Source organism: Pyxicephalus adspersus, chromosome 1, assembly GCF_032062135.1.
Source record: "Pyxicephalus adspersus chromosome 1, UCB_Pads_2.0, whole genome shotgun sequence".
NCBI classification, from domain to species: Eukaryota; Metazoa; Chordata; class Amphibia; order Anura; family Pyxicephalidae; genus Pyxicephalus; species Pyxicephalus adspersus.
In genome coordinates, this window is record NC_092858.1 from 100,097,182 (window position 1) to 100,114,118 (window position 16,937).

A 16,937-nucleotide genomic window follows, 5' to 3' on the forward strand; every position below is an offset into this window, starting at 1 on the left:
ACAAAAGCACTCAGACTGGACTGAAGATACACAGCCCCATTTTCCTTGGTTAGGATTAATTAATCAATTTTAAGAATTTGTGCTACAATAATTCTTCACGAGGACAGAACCAGACAGGCTAGCATTTCCCTCTCATGTGCATCATTTACACCCATATTTTAAGTGTCCTGATTCATTGGTTGGCCTTCTTTGGACCACATCAGGCAGGTAATAACCCCTGAACAACAGGATCATGACAAAGAGTGCAGTTTTAGGGGTGATCTGACCCAGTCATCTAGCCATAACAGTTTGGCCCTTGACAAAGTTGCTCAGATTTTACCACTTCTCATTTATCCTAATTTCAACACAGTTCACTTGCTGACCCTCGGCAGGTGTCATTTTAAAGAGATAATCAGTGTTGTTCACTTCACCTGCTTGTGATTGTAATGTTTTGATTGTGTATCATTTTTTGTTCATTGAAACCAAAATTGAATACCTCATCAACTGAACAATATGAAATGAAGATATGAATTCATTAAAAAAACAAAACAGCAGTTTTCAAAGAGAATTGTGTAAGTAACAAAATGTTTCTTGGTATCACCCTCCTGTATTCCCTTGTACAGCAGCACTTAGACTGGGATGAAGAAGGGTCAGCACCATGTGAGCCAGGCGTTTCTACTGCAGTGCTGACAATTCTCCTAGAAAAGGAAAAGTCCACAAACAGATGACTCTGAGTGCTGCTTCTCCTTTACTATCCAGTATGTCTGTGGTGACTGTGCCTAGGACAAAATATTTCCTGTGCATGGAGTTACTGCTTCCATGGAAGCAAGGACAAGCTGAAATTGTAGAAAGATCTGCCCATGTGGAGCTCTGTGCACATTTAGAAAAAAAATAGCAAGGAAGAAAGACTTACAGCAGAAATATAGTCTATATTGGAAATATAGACTCTCCTCTACCACCTACCTGTACCCCAAACCCAAGTAAATACAATCTTTACAGAAATTTTTTTTTCACAATTTATGATGACAATATTATAAAAGCAAGAAAATCCCTTTTATGTGGATAATGGTTTCCTTTTAAGGCAAAGAACTTTTTTTCTTTTTGCTCCTTTTGACTAAATGAAGCAGGGTGTCTGTGAAAGAAAGGCACCTGTCTGTGTGGGCAGTGCTGAAAATCTGTGTAAATCACAAGATTAGCTTCACAGATTTTCAAAAGTAGTATAAAAAGTAGCTAAAGTAGTAAATTAAGGAATTACAAAAATCAATTTACCAGTTTTCCTGCTTCGCTTTAACCAATTTTGGAACATGAACCAAATAGAGAGAATCACTTCTAAAACTTTTTCTTTTCATCTTGCCACTTGTGGGGGTGCTTGCTATGTTCATGGTTCATTTTAGATTTGCAAAAAAAATATATGATTGCCAAAGCAGCAAATCAGGGGTCTCTTCTACACAAAATAGAAGCAAAAATGGGTTAACTTTGTATGGTGATCAAATAGATAGCCAGTTTCAATTAACCAAAGAATAAAAGGTCAAACTACAATTTAGACATATTTACTGCAAGCATTTTATTTTAATGTAGTTAACAATTTTCTGTTGATCTGCAAAATGGGGAGTATACTTAGTGAACCATTAAATGAGGGGGTCCTATAATTGCCTTTTTTGGAAAACAACTCTACTGTACATTAGACAGTAAAACCACATGGTAATAATACAATAACAATCAGAAGATTGTTCTGGCATTGGCTACTCATGTTTTCTAGCTTCCAGCTTGGTCCAATATTTAGAGAGTGGCTAAATGCCAATGTGAAATTGGAATTCACTACTTGCTTCCATTCCAGAGTAAAATCTGTCTTTTTTTCCATGTGAGCATTACTTGGTCCCCAGCAAACAGGAATTGCATTTGTTGCAAATGTTTGTTTATTTTAAATAGCAAAGTATGGGGATAAATTGGCCCCCTTAGATTTTGAATAAGGTATTGGTCAAAAAAACAGAAACCATTTGGCACTCTTTCCTCCCTTTCCTGTCTGACAAACCCATTTTTTTTTCAATGGATTTTGCTTCTTTTAAAGCAGCAACGTACCTAATTACCCGTTCCATCGCAGGGTGCCACCAGCATCCTTCCTAGAGACTATCTTCATTCTTCTTGATTGGCCATGCCATGATTAGAATAATTAATTCCCAACACATGCAAGGGAGGCCAAAAATGCTGGGTTTCCCTAGCAACCACTGCTGAAATGCGCATACGCAGTTTTGCCACTTTGACAGTTTACCGGAGCAATCGGGCAGGTATTCTGCAAAATGAGAGTTTAGTTCAACAATAAGATGCAGACTACACAATATATATGTGCAATACCAAAGCTTCCTTTGTTTAGGAAGCTATTTACAACAACCTGCTTGGCCCGTTCCACCAGCTTTGATCTGCATGCAGTGATAGGATTTATTGATGTCACTTAATCTAAACTTAGAAATGTAATAAAAATTAGAAGGTTGTAAATAATTCATATTCTGGTGAAGGGGAAAGAAGGATAGGCAAAATATAAGCAGATTCCACTTCTATTCCAGTGTCAAAGGAAAAAAAAAATCAAACATTTTAGCTTCCCTTTAAGCGCCACATAACAAAATGATCTCATATTAAGGTTCTTCTGCTAGAAAAAAAAAAATAGCCAAACTGAAAATTGATAGGACAACAAGAACAAACAATCCACTGAATAAGCACATGAATATCAGAAAAATGCTTGACCCTGACAAACTAAATGTTTCTTGGGGTTTGCTAATAACGTGTCAGCTCTATGCCCCTATTTTGCTTTAAAAGCACTATGGGCCCTCATGAAACATCAGACTTGGGCATTAGGTAAGGAATTATAAATTGCTTCAAAGACTCAGAGTTTTGAAAACTTTAGCTCCAAAAATAACCATCCTAATGATATGATAAAAAAACAGGGCTCTACCCACTGGCTACACTGCAATAAGAAATATTTCATATACACCTGGAAATTACATTTGTACACTTTAATTATTAGTGAAATAGGTAAGTCTGTGTTTTAGAGGTGTCTGAAGAGTTAGTTTTTTTTCAAAGAGTTTTTGCAATCATAGAAGATAATATTTTTAAATGTCTCAAGGCAAGAAGCACTTGTTAGAACATAGCAGAATTTTTTGCATCAATGAGCACCTTTTCCAGAACCAACATAACATTTCCTTTTTATTTTTTTATTCATCAAAATATATGACATAAACCATTTTCTGATACATACTAGAATGGCACAGTGTTCCATGTAAATTCTCAATTATAAAAGCCTTCTAGTTTACAAGGCAAAAAGTATGCCTATAACAGAGAAGATGTAATGTCCGTGCTTTTATTTCATTTTAAAATTTGTTAATTTTTACATTTATTATTATATTTTAAGGTTATTTTGTTTTGTAGAGGAGACTTTTATTCTGGAACCAGTTAAACAAAATAGGAGGGACTAAGAATTATTTCTGATAATTTCAGCTACCAGAGTTAATACCTGGCCTATTTTACCTAATTCCTTTCACCGAACAACAACCAGAAGGATTTATGCAAGTGTCTGCCAAGGACAACACTGGGCAATTTGTGACTAAGCAACCAAAAGGTTTCCAGAGTAACCCACACGAAGATTAACCTCCTCCTAAAAACAATTTTAAAATTGACTTGTCTTCCCAGTAAAGGACAATAAATAGAATTAGATTTAAGGGAACCTGACAAGCCATCTGCTATTTGTCACAGCCGAGGTTCCAATCCAGCACCAAAAAGTAAAACTGCACTACTTTAAGAAGTTATGCTAGTTCAGGGCAGATTTTACCACTGGAGTATAAGCGCCCATTAAAAACACTTGCATAATAATAACAAAACAGACACTGATGTTAGCAGTAGAAATGGTCAGTGTGATGCAGAAAAAAACACTTTTAAGAAAGGAGGATGTACCTTTTACACAAATTGCACTAACTCTACAAGTACAAGGTCTGACTGGCTTAGTTTCAGGTCCGTGAAAATTAAATTAAACTTGAATGTAATGTGCATAAAATTCAATTTTTTTGCAACTTATTGGTTATCTCTAGTTACACACCACAACCTGTAGTAGCACACTGCCCACAGGTTAGGACATTATGGTGCCATTAATTTTGAATGGAACTACCAATGCACTGCCAGAACTCACCTGTACTACAAAGCACTAAAGCACACCAATTCAGCAAGACCTTTTTACATGCGTTGATGTGCTTTACAGTACCTAATGCAGTGAGCCACCACTCACCTTTACAATTTCAAATATTCACACTGCAGCAATAATCACTAAATGGGAACAATAAAAACAATTTCACTATAAACACTATAATATTAGTTTTGCAGTGCATAATAGTAGGCAGAACAACATGCTGGCTTTTACATCTCAGGTTTACTGCAGTGTCAATATACCCCATCCATATTTCCTGAGCCTGTAAACGAACAAATGTTGGTGTTGCACTGTCCGGCTATTGTTGTTATTGTTATAACTAGTAAAAAGCTCCATCAATATTGATAAATTGCAACAGTGAAAGTGCAATTGTCAGTTTTTGTGGGCAGGCCTTTAAGGGGGTAAAGGTGAAATAACCATCTCTGAGTTCAAAAATAAAATCTGTGTTGAAGATCATAGCAGAAATTAAATGGTGGTGCTTACACTGCCTCAGTTTAGTGGTTTAGCCTTACGGAAGGTGTGAATTCTCACAAGCATGTCCGAATGTGCTATATCAGTTTTAGGTGAAAAACCATTGAAAACCTACGCCTGCAGAGGAGAAATAATCATCTATGGGAAAAAAAATTTAAGAAAAAAAAAAACTTTTAAACATATTGTCTAAACTAGTTTTCTTCAAGGAATGTTTAGCTGTCCCTTTATTATAAATATTTGTTTATTAAAGCAGTTTTCTAAACAATTAATAATTACATAGAACTTGAAAGATTAATTTACTATTAGTACAGCTACAAATATTATTGTATTCCACCCTCCCACAGTCTTATACTCACCTGTCCCAAATATATCCAAATACTGGTAGTGAGGCCGCCTTGGCTGAAAGGATGTTTTCAACGTCTTCTCTGCTCAACAGACCACTGTCAAACCAATGGAGGCCACAGGGCAGAAAGCTTACAGGACCAAGGACAGGTGAACTTAAAGGGTTGTATGGCTAAGGTTGTGTTTCTTTCTAATAGATTTCAAATTAGCATACAATTATATGCAAAACTAGCTTAACAAAGATCAAATGCACACAAGGGGGAGGTAAACTGCAGGTCAACAACACCTATAGTTAAACTTCTAAAATGATCTGAATATATCAGATAAAAAATCAATTAAGTCTAAAGACCACATTCAGGAAGAAGGAAGGAAGATGGTGCGTCCAGCAATTAAATGGGAAAAAAACAAATATTGTTTACATTTAATTTATGCTCCAGCGAAAATGTTGGTTTAGAAAGAATATTTTTCTGTTTTTATTTATGCAGTGTTTTTTTTTTTCTTCTTTTTACTTTAAAATATGGTAACTATCAGAAGCCAGCTCTCTAATGATCTAAATAGAGATTGGTAATTAACAGGACCTTGGAAAAAAACTCAATGCTATCCTTGTCTGAAAAGGACTGTGGCTACAGCAGACAGTGCGTTCAAATCAGACTTGCAGTTGCCAGGGATTATTGTTCTCATTTTCATCAAAGCATGTGGCAGCAGATTACCTCTAGTATTGGTGCTTAGATTGATGTCCACCAAGCTTGTGATGGCTGAGAATCAGAAGATGATCAATAAACTTCATGCATTACCTGTCCCCCTTCAAAAATCCACTGCCCATGAGAAGCCAGGTAATCTGAAGACTAAAACATTTTCTAAATGCTGTGTAGCAGAAATGTGCAATTCAATAGCTCCAAACATTTTAAAGGTAAAATGAAAATAGATATGGAAAACAGAACAGGAGCCAATGAGAGAAAAGAGATAGACAAGAACACAAAGACAGCAATAAAACATTGTTAGAAGCTCTAACTCCCTCATTTTAGTATTCGTTAGTTTAGTAAAGTGTTTTATCTCCTGCCCATATTGGAAGGTCAGCAAGTGAGGAGGAATTTTTTCAACAAAGATAAATACTAAGAAAACCTTGTCTGAGATTTTAATTATTCCTGCCCTGTCTCATTCAATCCAGAAGACTGAAGGTAAACTATGAATGGTTTGGTGTCATGGCACCGTCTCCTAACCAGGTGTCACCACAGCATTCCTAGGATATTGAAGCAGGAAAAAATGCAGGTGCCAACACATCAGCACTCTTCTAGGTATATACACTGCAGATACTTACACATTATGGCAAGCAGCCACCCCGCTCAGTGGACTTTACCTGCACTCAACATCAATAACATAATAATCTATCACGTAACAATATATCAATTTAGCACAAAAACCAGTGATTTGTACTTTCCAGATTTTTTTAGATTTTTTTGTTCCAGAGATGACACAGGAAATTATGGGGCATGTCCCAAAGTGAGTCTCCAAATAGAAAAACAAACTTGACACCCTTCCCCTATCAGGTCAAAACTAAAAAGAATAAAAAGGACTTGCCTTGAGATTGAAATGCTTATTGGGTACTCTAAAACAAAATCCTTTTTATAAAACAATATTGTCAAAAGAAGGCAGTTTGCTCCTAATTAAATATGTATATATATTGTATGTGTGTGTTTGTGTATTACTTTGTTATTTTAACGTATTTTAAGTTACTGTAAAATAAACAGGGTTATAATGAAAATGTAAAGGACCTTCTGCCATCCTGATCAGCCAGGCCAGGATGTTGTATAACTCCCTTCTAGGCACACGGGAGTTCATTCATTCCTGGTGCGTACATGGGAACTCGAGATTGCTGGCAATCAAAGCTGACACTGCAAACGTGAAGCTCAGCTTTTTGCCAGACACCCAGAATAATCAGGCAGGTAAAAGGGATTCTTGCAGAAGGGACATCGCCTGTCTCCTTCAGCAATAATGACCTGCCTGATCATGTATTCCACAAGCAGAACTAAACAAGAAAAAACTCACCTTAACTTCCGCAGATCCCTCCGGAGCTTATCTGAATTGGGTCCTGTGCCGTCTCATTATCTGTCTTCGTCCTGACGCGGTAGAAGCACCGGGAGCCACCATAATCCTTTGTCTTCTTTCTGCTTCTGCCTACGTCCCCCTATCTCACAATGCCCACATGCGAGAACAGGTGATGTAGCGCTGTAAATAAGGGGATAAAAGAGTGCTGATCTCACTGTGCATGTGTGAGATCGGCATTTTTCCCCCCATTGAAGAAAAATGCCTGAATTCATGCTCAGAAGGAGCAGCCAGAAGCCTCCTGGGATCCATAATGTGGGTATCCCAAGAGCTCTGCATTCCCATTCAGAAGTTTATCTTCTTGGCGATAAAAACAGAAGGGAAGGGGCTACACCTTTCTTTTCACCCCCACTCTCTAAAAAAAAAAAAAAAAAAAAAAAAAAAAAAAAGGAAAGTTTTAAAATTTTTATCTTATATAAAAAGGTTGTCCAAGCAAAAATTTTGGTTTAGGTCCGCTTTAAAAGTGGAGTTGTGGTTATTACAGAATATGAGGATGAAGGGTGCACATGTGGCGTCACGACTTTGTACAGCGCTGTGTGATATGATGGCGCTATATAAATACTGTGTAATAATAATACCGTGCTATGCTGAAGCCGCTTCCCTGTAATCAAAGTAATGCAGACACTATATTGTTGACTTGTTACCTTCTGTCTTGGAATGTGTGGGCTTTGCTCATAAACAATAGGGTTGCCTGAGAGGGAACATATATATTCAATGAGGGGACATGCATTTATCCTTTAAACATCAGAATTCCTGCGGATTTATACAAACTACACTACTAAAGCTGAAGAAACACCAACAATAAAAAGTATTCTACTGAATTCTCCTCCTCCTGCAAAGCTCTATACAGGGGATTCTGCACGGTTCCATGAAGCCACACGTATAATAAAGCTAATAATAAAAGACAAGGACATAGGTCAGTGGACAGGGCCTTTGCCATTTGTGTAATAAGGCCCCGACCAGTGTGTGGGTGTGTGGGTGAGGAGGAGGCGGAGCCCGCACACCATAAACACAGCCACATGCAGGCACGCACATACATCATTCGCGCCGCTTTCTTTGTCTTTACCTGCTTCCCCGTGGCGGGGCGGGAGACCAACACCCCGGTTACCGGGATTCAGCAATACGACTTCAGAAACGCACTTCACTACTTCCCACAGGTAACTACCTCAAAGGTACTTCCGCCAGGAGCGTGGGCCCCCAGCGTCGTGACGTCAGGCGGCGTAGAGCCGTAGCCAATGGGTTGATAGGACTATTGGTAACGAGCTTCTGGTTGGTTAGGGAGCTCGTGCTGTTCCGTCGGCGCGAAAGAGAATCGAGTGACGAACTGCCAGGTTGGCGTGTCTGTAGTCTACCTATGCTGAGGTGTAAAGGGAGCTGACAGGTTGGGGACATATAGGGAGAACTGGAGACCGAGTTTTAGCTTTTTAACCATAAATGGAAAATGAGGATTTTGTTTTTCACACACTGGCAAGGCCACAACTTTTATAAGTTTACATTCATGAATTATGTAATGTTATATGGATATTATTGGGGAAGGTTACCTCTTAGATTGTAAGCTCTTCTGGGCAGGGTCCTCTCCTCCTTCTGTGTCACTGTCTGTATCTGTCATTCACAACCCCTATTTAATGTACAGCGCTGTGTAATATGTTGGTGCTATATATATCCTGTTTTTTAATAATTTTTACTTCCATTTTGTGTTGTAAAAAAAATGAATGTGTTATATATTAACTTTAAATGGGCTGCCTAAATATACAAATATATTTACAAATACCTTGATGGGGGTTTATTAATTTGGAGGAATGAGCAATCCTAGGCTTTTGCATCTAGCTGATGAACACATTCCACTGTTGCGCAGCCCCCTTAAAGTAAAAGTAAACTAAAACAAAAAAATGACACTTACCTTTAATCCGGTAGATCCCTAGCTGGCTGGTCCTTCCAACAATCCGGTCCCGCGTTGTACTGGGATTCCTCTTCGTACTGGCAGAGAGGAAGTGCCAGTCGCTGCCATCTTCAGTCTTTTCTGGTCTTCTTTCTTCGTCACCCAATCTCACACTGCTCTGGTGTGAGATCGGGTGAAGTAGCCGCTGTGAAGGGGAAAAAAGAGAGCCGATCTCAGTGAGATTGGCACATTTTTTTTTCATCCTACGTCAACCGATTTCGCGCCTGGGTCAGGTGATATAGGATGAAGAACCAGGAGGAAGAGTAGAAGATGGCAGGGTCCGGAGCGCCGGCTCCAGGACGGATGTCGGAACAACGTGGGACCTGATGCAGGACACCCCCGGAGAGATTGAACTGCCCTGCACTATTGAAGGTAAGTGAATTTTTTTTTTGCTGTTTTGGGTTTAGTTCCTCTTTAAGTCTTTCCGATCGCTGCTGTGCTGTAGCCCTTTTATTTTTATTTCTTGGTGTTGTACAAAAAACAACATTTTTATTCTATATAGAAGGGTTTTCGCTTTAGGGTTTCAGTGGTCACCAATAAGGTCTGCTATATAATAAAGTTGATAATCAATACCCTATAGTTTTCTCTTCTGTTCCTCTGACTTACAGCTACTTGAAAGGTTATGTAGGCAAGTGAGGAGTTGTTGCAGTGCAGTGTTTACATTTTCCCAGGTGTGAACAAATATATTTGCAGGCTTTGAAAAGTTCAGTTTGTATGTTGCACAAAGAAAATCCAGTACAAAACTCCTTTCCATTGGTACCAGATTGCTCCACAGCTTTAAAAGATTTGATCGATTCTAGCACTGTACCGATACTCCTGGATCCCTACATCACATCTACGCATTAAGTGTACAAGTTCTGATACAAAAAGTCTTGGACTCGTGGATGCCTTTCAACTTCCATACCTACACCATAGGCCTCACCTTGAAACAGCCTAGATCAGGGGTGGGGAGCCTGCTGCCTTTTGGAGCATGATGTGCGGCCTTCTGCAGCCTTCTTAAACAAGTTTTCATATTGTTATATATATGACATGTCCATTGCAACGTCAGTACAGGGAACTGGCCATAGACATTACACCCAATAACAGACGCGGAACTGGCCTGGCATAACATCACGCCTTCGGATAAATATATCATGTTGAGACTCGGAGGAAGAGTAAGGGTTGGATTTTGAACAAGAGAACGCATTACCGAATCAGTTTGGAGTTCGCGATGAAGCGTAGTGGTCGCACGTGCGAGTTAAAGTGTGTCGCATAGAGGAGAGTGTGCCTCAGCCTTGGCGCATGTAAGACGTAAAAGCACGGTACGAGGAGGTTCGTTGAATAAATTCTCAACATTTTCGTTCAAATTTATATGTGAAGAAACAATTTCATGATTGCGACAAAAAAGAATTGGAGATAGTTTTGAAACTGGAAATGCATCTCCACCTTCTGGCAATACTGTGGTTACAGTTACTGACTGGTTGGCATAGAGAGTGCAGCGTTTGTGGTTTCTTCCTTCAGAGTGTGTTTGTCACTCGTTTAAATTTTTTTTTGCTTTCTGTCATGTTGAAAAAAATGAAAAGGTCACTGAAAGGGGAACACAAAGTGTTTAACAATAATTATGAATTGGAATACTATGTTGTTTCTGAGAAGGATAAAATTAGTTGCTTGCTCTGTGATTCTGTGATTTTAACAGTAAAAAAATACAATGCACGTCATCACTACTCTACTCAAGGACAATAAATACGTTAAGCTAGAAGGTGAATTCTGAAAGATTGCTTTAAAAAAATTGAAATCAGAAAAATTCCAATCAGTGCAGAGTATCGGAAACCAAACTACAGAAGCTACTTATAAAGTGGCGTATATACTTGGGGAAAAAGGTAAGCCATTTAGTGATGCGGAAATTATAAAAGATTGCATTGTAGAGGTTGTAGGATGCTTACATCCTGATAAGGTTAACAAATACAAACAACTGCCTACTTCAAGAAGAACTAATGCTGATCGGCAGCATGAATTGGCATTCAACGTGGTAGATCAACTGAAAAAAATCATCCAAAAAGAAAAAGTGTACCATTAATTAGTGCTGGATGAATCAATTGAGCACTGACTCAGCGCAGGTATTGTATTTTGTTTCCGCAATAACTAAGGATTTTCGTGTTTACAAGGAGTTGCTTACTCTGAGCAATCTAAAGAGGAATCGATGTGTTTAACGATTTTAAAGACAAATGTGAATTTGGACTGAATCTATTTTAGTAAGTGTATGCACAGATGGTGCACCTTCTATGACATTGAAGAACAAAGGCTTTATCGCACAATTTAAGAAAGGTTTCAAGCCAAAATTCCAAATCCACTGTTTTAAATGACACTTTGCAGAAAGTTGTAGGAATTCTGAATTTTATTCGAGCAAATGCATTGAGACATCAACAATTTCGTGAGATGCTAATGATGGATAATGAGGTAATTAGTGTTGATTTGCCCTACCATTCAAAAGTGAGCTGGTTATCACAAGGACAGGTTTTAGTCAAAGTTTTGTATTTGCCTGAACAAACAATCCAATTTTTCGAGGAAAGGAATGAACACTGTGGGTTATCATGCACGGAGTTTTATAGCAATGTTGCTTTTCTGTGTGATATAATGATAAAGCAAAATAACTTGAATGTTTCATTGCAAGGTAACACCAAGTCTATATATGATATGTGGCAAGAAATTAAAATATTCCTGGTAAGTCCATGCTGTCATTGGCTGGGGCTTTAAAGCCTCTCTGCTCCCAGACAGAGGTACCTGTTATAGCGTCTGCTGGGCTTACCTGTGTTGGGTTGATTTTTGAGTGTTGGAATACTCCGTTACTGACCTGCGCCTGTTTCCTGACTATTGAACTCTGCCTGGAGCGACCTCTGCTTGTGACCCCGACTCTGTTTGTGCCTTTTCCCTTTGTCTTGCGCTGTATGGACTGATTTCCTGTGTTTTTGACCTCAGGTTGTTTTTGGATTTCTTGACATTCAGTACTCTGCATTTATGGGAGCCGGGTCGGCTACCAGCCTGTCTCCAGACACCGTCCTTTGCGCACCAAGTCCTGGGGGCAACCGAGTGCTGGAAGACACAACCAGTCTCCCGAGGCTGAGCGGGAGCTGCTTTAGGCGAAGACTGCGGCAATAGATTGGGGAATTGGTGTCTGAGGAATACCAGTATTGACCCTGACCTTACAGAAAGGTTCAGACATTTTGAGAAGCATGACATGACCCTCAAATTGGCTTTTCAACCTCACTTAGTTGATGTATCTGAGGCCCCAGAGAAGCTGCAGATGGAGGTAACTGAGCGCTAATAAATTTTTTGCATTTTGCAGTAAATTTGTTTATTTTTTTTAGAATGTGGCCTTCTTGGAAGGATGTTAGCTCTCATGTGGCCTTCAAATGAGAAAAGGTTCCCCACCCCTGGCCTGTATACTATTGTCTCACGTACATAAAGCAGCATCTTGTGTTCTACTTCTCTAATACATGCAAGGGTTCAGGAATGGGAAAATGTAACTTCCCACCTTCACGATAAACTCAAAAACTACAATAAAGTTTGAAAGTTGTTTAACCTCACTTTTTTCTCAGAAGCTAAATTTTTACCAGTAAGTAAGTATAACTGTTCAGGTTAGTTCTCTGCTTCCTAATCGTTCTTTTTTCCTAAAACCTCCTCCCATTCCTGAGACTGTCCTATCCCTTTTGGAGTGACCATCTATTCCCCCTACTATAAACATAAACCAATAACATAGATTGCAAATATGCCTATGACTTTCAGAAGCACAAGAGAGACAATAGTAATCACTTTATTTAATTATGCATTTTTCAGATTAACTGCAATAGCCCAGCTTGTCTTCATGCTGGTTATCTTATCGTATTTCATTTTACACCGTGTTTCTGGTTCCCCACCAGTTTAACCCACCCATAGTATTTTGTCCTGTTCTTTTAACAGAACTATAAAACAAATATAAACACAATAGGCTTTTAAATACAATTATCTTAGGTTCGTGCAGGGTCTCCCTCTATAAGCAGTTTCATGAAATCCAGCCAGCAGGTGGAGCACTAGACTACTTCTAACATATATATCCTATACCAGGGGTGCCCACACTTTTTTGGCATGCAAGCTACTTTTAAAATGACTAAGTGAAAATGATCTACCAACAATAAAAATGCTAAACAAGCTACAGTTCACCTGATATAGGAGATTGACGTGCTGCACAAGAAAAAGAACTGCTAATCTGTACAAAGGTATCTCGATAATTGAACACTGACCCCGAGCCTGAAGTGACTTGGCCGCCCAGCACTGCTCACCTCAGACTGCCCTCCCGCCCTCTCTGCCTCCCTCCCCACTGTTACACAACCTTGGACTCAAAGTTTCTGGTGTTGTCTGACCAAAGACATCTCCAGCATCCCTATAGATGTACAGCAGAGCTGATGGTAAACAGCAGGGAGGGCTAACGCAGGGCTCCGCTGCTGACATGTTGCCTTTGCGATCAACGTGTTGGGTACCCCTGTCCTATACAATAAATGTTACTGCAATGTCAAAAAATCATGTTAGCTAAGCTCAGTAGCTGAAGCTATGATAATTTAAACACATCTAAAATAACAGTCTTAATATGAAAATAAAATGAAAATTAATAGCTGTGCCTGGAGTTGGGCTTTAAAATAAAAGGTTACCTTTTGAAGAAAAAAAAACACACATACCAGCCCCTCAAATCACACAGCTGTATCTTGACCCCCTTAGATCTGTACTTGCCTTCTTGATGGATGAGCCCTCCCACACTGCATGCACCCATTTACTAAATGCCCTCTGACTTGAATAATGCAAGCGCAAGATCCCTTTCAAGTCTGAAGTAAATTAGTATCTGGGTGGATCTAGCCCTTTGCTATACCATGATTTAGAATGATTGATTCCTAGATCGGCTTGTCCTTACTGGGAAGAGGACCCTAAAGCAAGCAGTTCATTTAGTAAGGCTGCTTTGCTGAACTGGAAAAATAAACTGGTGTGTTATTTACTTGACTATAGTGTTGGCTATCAACATAAATCACAAAACTGGTTTTGATGTAAGCAGCTGGCTGGACTTAAGAGGGGGTTTATGGATATTTACAAATAATTCTCTGTTTTAAAACCTTCATTACATACTCACCATAGCATATCCCCCTTGCTATTGTTTGCTCTTTCCCCACCTCTTAGATTGTAAGCTCTTCTGAGAAGGGTGCTCCCCTTCTGTGTCACTGTCTGTAATTGTCGTTTGCAACCCCTATGTACAGCACGGTGTTATATACGGATGGTGTATAAACAGTGTTTAATAAAACTGGGGAACGCATTTTTTGTTGAGTTAGATCTTACACTTGTTTTTTTTACTAAGTTTTGGGTGGTGAATCCAGAAATGACCCCAGTTTTTTGCTATCACATCCAGTTTTTACGATACTGGGTACCCTCCATTTTTGTTAAAAAACATACAAATTTTACATACAGTGAAAAAACAATGAAATAACTTTAATGTACTGTTTATTTAAATTTCTTTTGTTCATACAAAGGAATTATTTGTTACTCTATGACATTTTGTTTTACAGTAAAACATTTGAAAATTATTCGGGTAAGCGGTTCAGGTAAAAATTTACGCTTATAGCTTTTCCTGGAGTGTTCAGTGTTAGGACAAACGCACTGGCCTTTATTTTTTCAAATGACAGGCTAGTAAATGCCAAAATGAGGTACTTGAAACAGTCTCCTTCAGTTGGCAAATCTTTAATGGACTGCTTCATCAGACCCAGTTTCATGTGCAGAGGCGGGAATAAAATATTCTTTCTATCAACTTGTCGCTCATGTGGAATGTTTGGATCACCTGGTTTTAGGGCAGATCTTGGAGGCCAATTACTTTCCACCCAATGCCTTTCACAAGCTCTGCTGTCCCACATGCACAGATAACAGGGATACTTGGTGTACCGCGTTGCTGACCAAAAAGGAAGCATAGCATTTTAAGGTCAACACAGATGACCCAATTGTGTTGGTGATATTGCAACAACTCAGAGGACTCTCTTTATGACTTCTTCACAAAGATAAACTGAATGGCCAAGTGGGACTGACCCAAATGTGACATTGTGACAGAGGACACACTTTAGGCTCCGCTTTGAGCTATTGATGAATAGTCACCATTCAGTTATAAATTGGAATTCCCAATTCCTCCATTAAACCAGGAATGTGATGGCAATACACAAAGCCACTGTCAGTTCTAAAGTACTGCAGAAATGCAATTTCTCTGGCTCGATAGTACGATCGACCGATGTTCCTTTTTAGAGGAAGTTTTTCTCACGCAATCTTGATGCTAGGAGTTCTGAGGCCTTCTTCGATAGTGCCAAATCACTAAACTCATGCATATCAAATCCCTTACAAACAGAATCTTCTTCAATTTCAAACTCTTCATCATTGTTGTCACCTAGTTCATCACCATAATCATGTTCTTCAAGAGAGGGTAGTGTAACAAAACCGGCACTGGGATTTCATCTGAATGAGCCACTGGGCATATAGCCGATTGTAGACTAGGATACTTTATGTTACATTTATTTTTCTTGGTATATCCTGAAGTTTTCACTATACAAAAGTAACAGTCACTGAAATGATCCCCTGGCTCTCACCAAACCATAGGTATACCAAATGGCATCCTATCACGTGTTCCCTTTGTCCACATCCGTAAACCCTGGACACACTGTTTGCACACCTTATGTGGGGCCCAAGACTTATCTTGATCACCAAGTTTAACTTTGAAATATGGCAAAAATACTTACTCTACAAATGTGCTGTTGTTCGCCCTTTGACTGGGAACGGTGAAACTGCCACAGATATAACAAAATGAATCGGTTCTTCATGCACTTACGACGAGATACAGCAGAGTCAGACATGATGTAAAAGAAAGGAAATACGTATATAAGCAGAAAAATAAATTTTGCTTATTTCCTACGTAGAGCAGCGCACAATCTCTGACCACACTGTCTTGTGTGTAAATGAATAGCCCACACAATTCCACGCTACAGTAATCGCATTAATATTAATATTAATTAAGGGATAGAGAAAAAAACTGACATGATAGAAGAAAACTAACTGCACTTTCAGAACCAGCATACCTATTTTAGTGAAAATAAGCTTAAAATTGAAGTTAACAAAAAATGCATTCAAAATTGTTCCCCAGTGTAATAATATTAACTGGAAGGCATATGGTAACTATATAAAACTGATACAGTTTACTAAGCCTGCCACTTTTTACTTATCCACCAGTTATCCACAAGTCATTGCAACTTCCTCTAAAATAGGTGACTGTGGATCTTAGGTCTTTGGGGCTACATAGTTAAATGTTTTTTTATCTTTTTTTTCTTTCTAATCTCCCCTACATAATGGCAGTGATCACTGGACATGAACTGAGCCACCCTAGGTGATTTAATTATTAACAGATCTGTTTTTCCCTTGGGGAAAAAGTTAAATATGTCGGCATTCCATTTGTTCTTTTTCTTTGACAAGCGTTCAGGGCAATAGATGGGATTTTGGAGCTTCAGGTGGAAGATAGGGGAAAAAATAACCGGAAATATTTAGAGGGACAGGGGAAAGCTGAAAGAGAAAAATGTGCTCATATATATACTTTGATTGCCTATTTTAGGAAACTTGTCACAGAATTGGGCATTTTAAGCAAAAAATATAATTAAAAAAAAAATAGTCAAAATGATCAGCTGATCTAGATATAGGTAGCTAAATCAAAATGCAAACGTACACACATCGGATATTCCCTTCCACCTCTGATAGATGTTGGCGATGCCATATTCACCGGGGCACTATGTTACATATCTGGTGGGATTGTCCAGAGATTAGGAGTCTATGGGACCAGATCACCGACATATACAATAAAGTAACTGATTCGGATATAATAATGTCACCTAAAAT

General features: G+C 38.8%; 1 protein-coding gene across 5 annotated transcripts in view; it reads right to left on the reverse strand.

Annotated features, from left to right (window-relative positions):
• Positions 1-8,306, reverse strand: part of EYA3 (EYA transcriptional coactivator and phosphatase 3) — a 48,766-nt gene extending 40,460 nt beyond the window's left edge. For 3 of the 5 annotated variants that reach the window (XM_072420608.1, XM_072420582.1, XM_072420590.1), the window contains exon 1: positions 8,151-8,281. The gene's annotated coding sequence lies outside the window, so the exon portion shown is untranslated. Of the gene's footprint in view, positions 1-8,150 lie in introns of all 5 variants that reach the window. The other 2 variants (XM_072420574.1, XM_072420598.1) reach the window with 2 other exon arrangements.
• Between the last annotated feature and the right edge of the window lie 8,631 nt (positions 8,307-16,937).